Raw genomic sequence first — 8,991 nt, forward strand, 5'->3', positions numbered from 1 at the left:
GACAGAAGAGGAGGAAGGACCCCAGGCCGAGAACGTCGTTGCCATCAGATTTGGGTAAGAAGGAGGAGGAGGGTTACCTTGGCGAGTCTGTGGAGAATTGTCAGAGCCACTTAGAGTAGAGGATTAGGTTGCGGATGATCCCACGGCTCATATCAAGGGTTTTCCCACCACAGGGTCGCTGCACAAAATATGAGACCCCCAATTACGTATACATTTCACAATTTTTAATGTAGAATACGCTCCGAATATTATTTGGAACATACGTATAGTGAAACATTGCTCATGGTTTATCTGGAAGTGGAATTTAACCGGGAGTCCTGTATTTTTATCTGTTACGTGTGGCCACACTTCTGCGGGAAGACTCTTTCGAACACACTCAACCTCGACTTCATTCTCTTCCTGCCAAAGCCTTAGTGTCTGTCTATGGGTATGTGTGAGAACGCAAAAGGCAGCCTATTGTCACCGGACCGTATGCTGTGAAAGGCGACAACGTCTAGCGACACACAGCTGTGCTGGTAGCTTGTGGGTGGGGTACCTTTCCAGAGAGGGAGTCTCCTTAGTTTTCATTCAGCCTCAGACAGAACAGTGCCTCCACTGGGAACCACAGAAAGTGGGTCTGCGTATGCAGCTGGTGAGGACTGTCCATCTAAGTGACTGCTCTGGGTGACATCTTGTCCGGTAAACTGATGTGTTGATATGTTTGACGTCTTAACCTCTGGTACCTCAGAACGGTGTCCTTATTTAGAGATGGGGTCTTTGTGGATCTAATTAGTTAAGACGAGGTCATGCTGTGTTAGGGTGGATCCTAATCCAATATGATGGTGCTTTCATAAGAAAAGAGGCAGACACAGGGAGACGGCCATGATGGCGGAGACAGAGATGGGATTGATGTGTCTAGAAGCCAAGGACCGCCAGGCACTGCTGGCAACAGCAGATGCTAACAGAGAGGCAGGGAACAGACTCTCCCTCACAGCCCTTGGAGGGAACCAACCCTTCTGCGCCTTGGTTTTGGACTTCTGGTTTCTAGGACCATGAGACAGAACATTTCTGTTGGCTAAGCCACCCAGTTGGCGGTGCTTTCCTCTAGCAGCCCCGGGGGAAACTACAGAGCGATCTTCACTTGATCGCAGATGAGAAGACAGAGCGTCCTCTGCATTAATCTCAAGCTCTGAATTCAAGGAAGAGGCTCTTCCAACACTCAGGGGAGTAGAATACCCCAAAGCAGGGTGCAGAGAGAAAGTCTGCCAGGATTAGTGAATGCAGATACAAAAATAAGGAGATGGCCTGGCCAGACCTAGTGGGAAGCGATTTCTCATGCCCACCACAGGCTTGGCAACACCAGGAATACATTGTCAGATATTCCTAACTTATTCGCGTGTGTGGATAAACCTATGTTACCTCGTTATCTATTGACTGCACTCTGTATAATGCCTTCTCTGCTGGGCTCGTGCTCAAGTAATCTTTTGATTGTTATTGCGAAGTCTCAGATTAAAATAATTGCTTGAGATGTTGTCAGCAAGGTGACTAGATCAGGGGACTCAAGCTGCCATTGTCCATCTAATATCTTGGTATGAGGACTTCTCCACCCTCTTTGACAATGCGGCTTTCACATCCACGCCTCCTGCTCGGGGGTGACCTATGTTGCATTTCACGCTTCAACGCCATCCGTTGTGTGTGTTGTGAAAACACAGAGTAATTGTAACGTGATCTAATATGCATACAAATTAAAAACTCCAGTTTTGTTCTCTGTTGTTTAGAGTCATGCCTGACCTCTACCGTGGTTAATCAGTGGGCTCTGTTTCATCCAGCCCATCCACGAGCAATAGACGTGGTGAGTTGGAGGCCAAAGTTCTTAGAGTAGACAACCGTGGCCTATTCATTGCCTACTGTGTACAAAACGTAGGTGTTACCAAGTGTAGGTGTACCAGGCATGCAGGTGTCTGTACTTATGGTGTCTGGGACTCCGGGTGACATTAACGGAACGCTCTGCTGCTTTGACATGGGTTACACACAAGCATTGGGTGTCTGTTATCAGCTGGGATTGGAAATCCTCTCCCCTCTCCCCCCCTTCCTCGACCAGGTGCCATCTCTGAAAGAGACCTTTCCTTTGAGTAGCCTTCCTCGTCTTGAAGTTCCAGCCACGTGGTTTGGATTCTTGTCCCTTTGATTCTGTTCCTACTTTTTCCTTGGCTTTAGTGCCCTTTCTTTTTTTCCACACATGCCCTCTCCCCCCGCAATGCACATCATCTCTTTTAAGAGTTCACCTCCTCCAGGAAGCCTTCCTGGAATCATTCCTTTGCCTTCCACCCTCACTGTCTCTATAATCCATCTGAGTATATGATCATTGGGTTCATACTGATCTACTCCTTTACAGCATGCGCTGATTTTTGCCCAAACCCTTTGTAGTTTCCTTCCAGAGTCCTTGATGCCCCTCAGCACTCGTGGCCTGTTCCTCCCTCTTCCCTTCCAGACACACAGACAGGCAGGCAACACTTTTTGTCCAGTTCCACGTGACATGAGTCTGCGGGGACTCTTTAAATAACCCGTATGACATTCACGTGAGTTACGGGGCAAATTAACGAAGGAAAAATGACAGAGCCACCCAGAGCAGCGGCCCTGCTTATCACACGGGGCTTTACCCCATTTCCCCTGTAATTAGATTCCTGGTGACGCTGGCCGCTAATTGCCCGCCCCGCCCCCCAGGGAACCCCAGCACCAACACACACGCCTCCCACCGCAGGACAGATGTCTGGTGCGGCTGGCTTCCCACACAGACATCCGTGCTGCTGTTCCCAGTCAGTCACGAGAGCCAGCCGGCCCAGACTGGTAGGGGACAGATTCCTGGGTGAGGCGCTCACTGCTGCCGAGGATCTGAGTCCTGGGCCAGAGCCTCTCCATCGATCCGAACTGTCTTCTGTGATTGGCAGACCCTTGGGTCTAGAAACTGAATGGGTCTAGATACCAATAGAACCCATAGAAACTGAATAGGTCTAGAAACGTATGTCTCTTGACACTGCCATGAACCTGATGAATAAATTTTATTTGGGGTGGCCCTAGCTTTGTTTTTTCTTTCCTCAAACAGATGAGCAAAGGGCAGTGAGAAGGAGGACCTGTGAGCCAAGAGACGGTCACACATGGATGGCGTACCCAGCTCCGTTCACAAATGTCTTTAGGGTTGACTAGGAAGCCTTGGGGTCCTGGCCCAGTTGCCTCCTGGTCCCGCAACTTGCCTGGTGCCCGGCAGGAGGCCGAGCCCAGCCAGGGACCGTGGGTGCAGCCTGCGGTGGTGGTTGATTTTTTTTAAGTACATAATAGTTTGCAGATGTTGGCAGTGACCAGTGAAGCCAGAGCAAAGCTCCAAATGCCAAACCACAAAAATATATCATTTTTACCATCTGATTCCTGGAAACAAGAGCGTCATAGTAAAACAATTTACCAAGACGAACATGCCTGTTCCCTTTGGGCAGTGGACCAATGCCGATTTGGTGGAGGTTATTGGCTCTTTGTCAATTGCCTTGTTCTACAAAGATGGAGACAAATCCGTTTGCTTCTGGAAGGTGCCTAAGGACAGTCACCTCTCTTCTTCATGTGACAGTGCCTCTTTAAAAAATTCTAGCTGCCCAAAACTTGTGCTGAAATACACGTAACAGGACCTGTGTCGGTTTCTAACGTGAGAATCAGGAGTTCTTAACCTGAGTTGTGCCACCGATCCCTTTGACGGCCTTGGGGAGCCCCCCTTCAAATAACGACTTAAAGTGCGTGAAATAAATTACACAAGATTACAAAGAAAGCCATTATCCTGAAACACAGCTAACAAAATATTACCAAAACCCAGAGCTGTGACGTGGTAACCCATGTGCTTCTGTAACTAATGCATTAAAAATAAGATTGAGCGGCCCGTCTAAAAACTACCGTAATTTCAAAATAGAGATCAGCACGGGAGGTATTTAAGATATTTGCAGAGGGGCGCCTGGGTGGCGCAGTCGGTTAAGCGTCCGACTTCAGCCAGGTCACGATCTCGCGGTTCGTGAGTTTGAGCCCCGCGTCAGGCTCTGGGCTGATGGCTTGGAGCCTGGAGCCTGTTTCCGATTCTGTGTCTCCCTCTCTCTCTGCCCCTCCCCCGTTCATGCTCTGTCTCTCTCTCTGTCCCCCCCCCCCCCAAAAAAAAGTTGAAAAAAAAAAAAGATATTTGCAGAAACCGCAGTGCAAAACGGAGACATCTGTGACTTTGACCGTCACAGGTAAGGTGAACGCCCGTGCTCCTAATAACAGGAAGTGCTAGTTAGTGTTCTGTCACATCAGTGAAGATAAGATGGAATTCTTTCCCATCCAAGTTCACAGGCTGCCGAGCTTCTAACCCAGGGGGACCTCCCACGTTCTGTCCCCAGGGGTGGCGGCTCTAGGCCCAGGTTGGTGATGCCCTGCCCCCGCCATCCTGCGAGCACATCGCACTGGGCCTGGCAGCTCCATGGCCCTTGGCATCCTGCCATTCCTGAGCCCTGTCTCACCTTCCCTAGGCAATCCCCGTAGGGCTTCGTCCTCATGGTGAGGCCAGAAATGTGACCGCCCTCAAGGTGGCAAGGCGAGCTGCACTGGCTTCTTGTATAAGGGCCTGAGCCCACATGATGGGTCCACTCCATTCTACATGGTTTTTCCAAAGAAGCAAGACACTGAACAAAGAAGCCTGGTTTCCATCAAGGTCAACCGACGGCACCTGTAAGCCTGTCTTGGGGTGGCCATAGGGAAGCACCTAAACCAGCAGAAATTGATTTTCCTGCATTTCCAGGGGCCCAGACTGATGTTTTGGCAGGGCTGTGCTCCCTCTGTAAGCTCCGAGGAGGGTCCTTCCTGCCTCTCCAGCTCCAGCCAGGTGGTGCCTAGCTTTTGGCCTCACCCTACCCTCTGTCTCCATCGTCATGTGGCTTTCTCTCGTGTACCTTTTGTGGACACAACTGGACCCACGAAAACACTGAGTCAGGCTGAGTCTCGGAGTGATGGAGAGAGGAAAGCATTAGGTGGAAAAGCTCCCCTAATCTAGCCGCCCCAGGCCAGCTGCAGGAGAAGCACCCGCAGGGCTTGATGGGAGTGCCTACACCCCCCTGCCAGGCCCCACGCTGGGGGTCCCTGCCTGGTGTCTCACTAAGTCCTCACAACCACACAGTGAGTTAGGGCTGTTGGATTCCCATTTCACAGATGAGCACATCGAGGTGCAGAGAGGTTAAATTTACCTGCTTGAATCCACAGATCAGTGCTGGAGTAAAGGCTTCCATCCAGAAAGCTTCAATCCAGTCTTGTCCGTTGGCTGCCCCTCACGGCCTTCCTGTGCCATCCAGGACACCAGTCGCTCAACGATATGTGGCTATTTAAATGTAAACTAATCAAAATTGAGTAGAACTTAGAATCTTGTTCCTCCACTGCCGCGATGGTGAGTGGCTACCATATTGGACAACAAAGTCATGGGAACTTTATGTCAACACAGAAGGTTTTTTGGGCAGTACTGCTCTAGAATGATATTTATTTTGATTTAATAATAATACCTACATTAATTGCGTAACAACCAGAATCCTCAGCTAACTGGACATTTTCCCAACAAATAATGTGGAGAAAGAAGCACATGAGAGGCAGACAAGTGGAAGAGAGATTTCAGAAATTCAACCGCATTCCGGGAGATGTCAGAGCGGATGCACACGGTGGGTCCGTTGGGCCATTACGGAGACACAACCTCAGGGCACAGACTTCCTCACTCAGAAACACATGAGTTGATCATCCCTCCACTACACCGACTAAGGCAAGAGGTAGACTGGGCTTTCTCCACCGATGTCCAGAGATTTCCATGGTGTCCTCAAACTAGATGTAAATGAACTTAAACTCCTCATTTTTGGGTGCATTCCACTTGATTGAGCTTCACTGAGTTCAAGATTGAAGAAAGGGGACCTACCGGCTATGAGACCCTCCACTTCGTTTTCTTGCAGTTGGGGGATTTCTTGAACATTGAACATTGGTCTGTTTTTTTATGATGGCCCTAGTGAAAATAAATAAGAAATAAATAAGAAATCAAGGCAGACAGTTCACACTCCAGCAGCCCCATGGGGCCAAATGCATCCAGCAGGGTGTCCTCCAGGCACAAGGTGCCTTCTGTCATCCAGACACATGGACAGCAGGCAGAGGTGCCCCTCAGTGCTCTTGCACAAAGCCTGCATACCCTTTCCCATCCGTGTCTTGCTCTCACATAGCCCCCTGTGCTATGTCCAGAGCTGGCCCTGGGACCTGCTCATCTAATCTAGCAGGAAGAGACACAGGTCTCCTTGTGTCTACGCACTTGCAGAGAAGTTCCGCTTAGCTCATCAGGAACCAGTGGGACTGGCTTTGGACTCTGATTCTAGATTCTTCTTTAACTGTCTTGCATCCTTCCTGTGTGGCTTCAGTAAGTTTAGGGATCTGCAAATGTTTGTCCAGTTTGCTGGGAAGGTAGAACGATGGTGGGACATTGGAGGGATAGGTTCTCTTGTAACTTAAGAAGGCTTCTTTCAGGAGGTAAAACATTTATTTTTATGATGGCTAATTGCCAAGATTAAGGACACACGATCACAATTAGCTGGAGGAATATGGTACGCAGGGACACATAGGACAGAATAAAGAGCTGGTTGCAAAGGTTGGCGAGGGATTATCTGAGCCCACTGCCCACTGCCCGTGGATGGATGGGTGGTGCCATGGTGATGGCCTTGATGAAGGTCAACCTCCGGGCTATGCGATGTAGTTTTGGAAAGATAATTACATCATAACATTGCTCAAATTTATTTATAGAGCTTGTAAACCTGCTTACTCACTGTGACAGAGACTGTGGGGTCAGCTCTGCTCACTGTAGACATAAACGAGAGGTGTTTTTGGAGGTTTTTATTGCAAGGAAAGTCGTCATCCATTGCATACATGGTCTTGTCTGTGTCCCTTTTCCTCGTTTATTTGTTTTGGGGGCAGTGGATTTGTTGGTAGCTGGGGGCTTCTATTACTAAAAGAGGTCAAAGGAGTGGCAGGGAGGCCCTGGGAAAGGTGCCGGGTACACAGAGGGAGCCCCCATTGGGGGAATGGCTATACTGCTTGACAAAGTCAAGGTGGGTTCTTAAATGCTAGTGTCTGCTAGATTCATCTGAAGAGCCTGGAAAAATGCAGCAAATTTGGTTAGGTGGGCTTAGGAAGCTGGTTTCTCATGAACACCCATACCCCAGATGGAGAAACCGTGGTGTGGGTCCCCAGGGCTAGTTTCCTCCTCGTAATACAATCTGAGAGAGGATGCATAGCTCACTAGTATTTTGACCAAAAATTTCAATATTATGACTTATGTAAAAACAGGATCCATTCTGGGAGATAATCTACCTGGAGGTAAATTAAGGGCTAAAAGAAACACCAAGGGCAAACTCTGAAGCCAGCCTATGAAGTTTACTACCCATCACTGCTTCCAACTGCCTGTAGAATTTGTCTTCATGGAGACCTACAGTTGTTCCCTTAGCCTCATTCATAAACCCACCATCTACTGAGCACTTTTGAGGGCCAGGCGCCAGAGATCAAGAGTGAGCAAGACTGGACCCCAGGCCTGCCTTCGTGGAGTTGTGAACAGGATCATGCCCCAAATGCTAGTCACTTTGCTTTTTCTCATGCGCGCCTGCCCTCTCAATGGAGGCATCCATTGTCTTGTAGAGCAAGGAACGCTCAAAAGTTAATATGACTCTTGGTTTCCATGGCCTTGGAATACAAATCTTCTGATTGTAAGAATGTGTTCAATGCCCGAGCAACGCGGGAACTCAGTGCCAGTACCCATCTCGTGGATGAGGTGCAAGGCTGAATAACCCGGGCTCCCAAAGGAGGGAAACTCACCAACACCCCCAAAGCCCTGTTCTGAGCACTAAGCCAAAATGGAATGTGTCTCAAAAGAGGTTAGGGAGGCTGTGTCCTGTAGTCCTTAAAACCGACCCTCTTTTTTTGGCCAATCCAAATGTTATTCCAGTGTCGACCATTAGAAAGGTCATGGCTGGGATGTCACCTTGACCTTATGGTGGCTTCTCACCTGGGCCAATACTGTCCAGCACCTCTAAGCACTTTCTTTTATACATATATGTATATATATATATTTTTTAATTTTTTAACGTTTATTAATTTTTGAGAGACAGAGAGAGAATACGAACAGGGGAGGGGCAGAGAAAGAGGGAGACACAGAATCCGATGCAGGTTCTAGGCTCTGAGCTGTCAGCACAGAGCCCGATGCAGGGCTTGAACTCACGAACCTTGAGATCCTGATTTGAGCCGAAGTCGGAAGCTTTACTGACTGAGCCACCCAGGCGCCCCTACAGTCTAATTTTGATAACTCTTGGTGTAAATGCTCTCGAATATTCACAGTTGAGGCTGGTTGTAGTTTAACCGTAAAGCCAAAGCTGTGGCCTTCTAGGCAATCCTGGGCTCCAGATGTAAGCAGTTATACATGTGGACCAGAAGAAGAAAGGACAAGGGCATATCAGGCCCTGTGCAAAGGGTGTTCTTAGAGATGGCTCAGGTGTGGGTGGCCCTGCTGGCTTAGGTCAGTCCCCTTCCTGAGGAATGGAAGGTCCTGCTGAGATTGGGAGCAGATGCCCGCGGGGCAGGCCTTACACTCTCCTCACCCCCTCCCCTCTCCCTGAGCGTGTCCGCACCACCAACCAGGCCAGAAACTCGGGACTGCTCAGACTCCGGGCCACGGTGACCTCCCTCTTGGCTCTTGTCCACGCTGTCCCCTTTGCCCAGAGAGCTCTCGCAGCCATCCCCGTATGCACAAATCCTACCCGATCATCACGCCCCTCGAAGACACCTCCGCCCTTTCAAATGCCCACCTCGTGTTTACGTTTGTGCTGCTGTGGTGATTCTCCTCCTTCCTGATGGGAGGGGATTTCTCCAGACTCCCTCATCTTCCCCAGAGGGTCTGAGTCTGAACCTGACCTTGGAAAACACCCAACAGAAGAACGGCCC

The sequence above is a fragment of the Felis catus genome, chromosome C2 (genome assembly GCF_018350175.1).
Source record: "Felis catus isolate Fca126 chromosome C2, F.catus_Fca126_mat1.0, whole genome shotgun sequence".
In the NCBI taxonomy this organism is placed as follows: Eukaryota; Metazoa; Chordata; class Mammalia; order Carnivora; family Felidae; genus Felis; species Felis catus.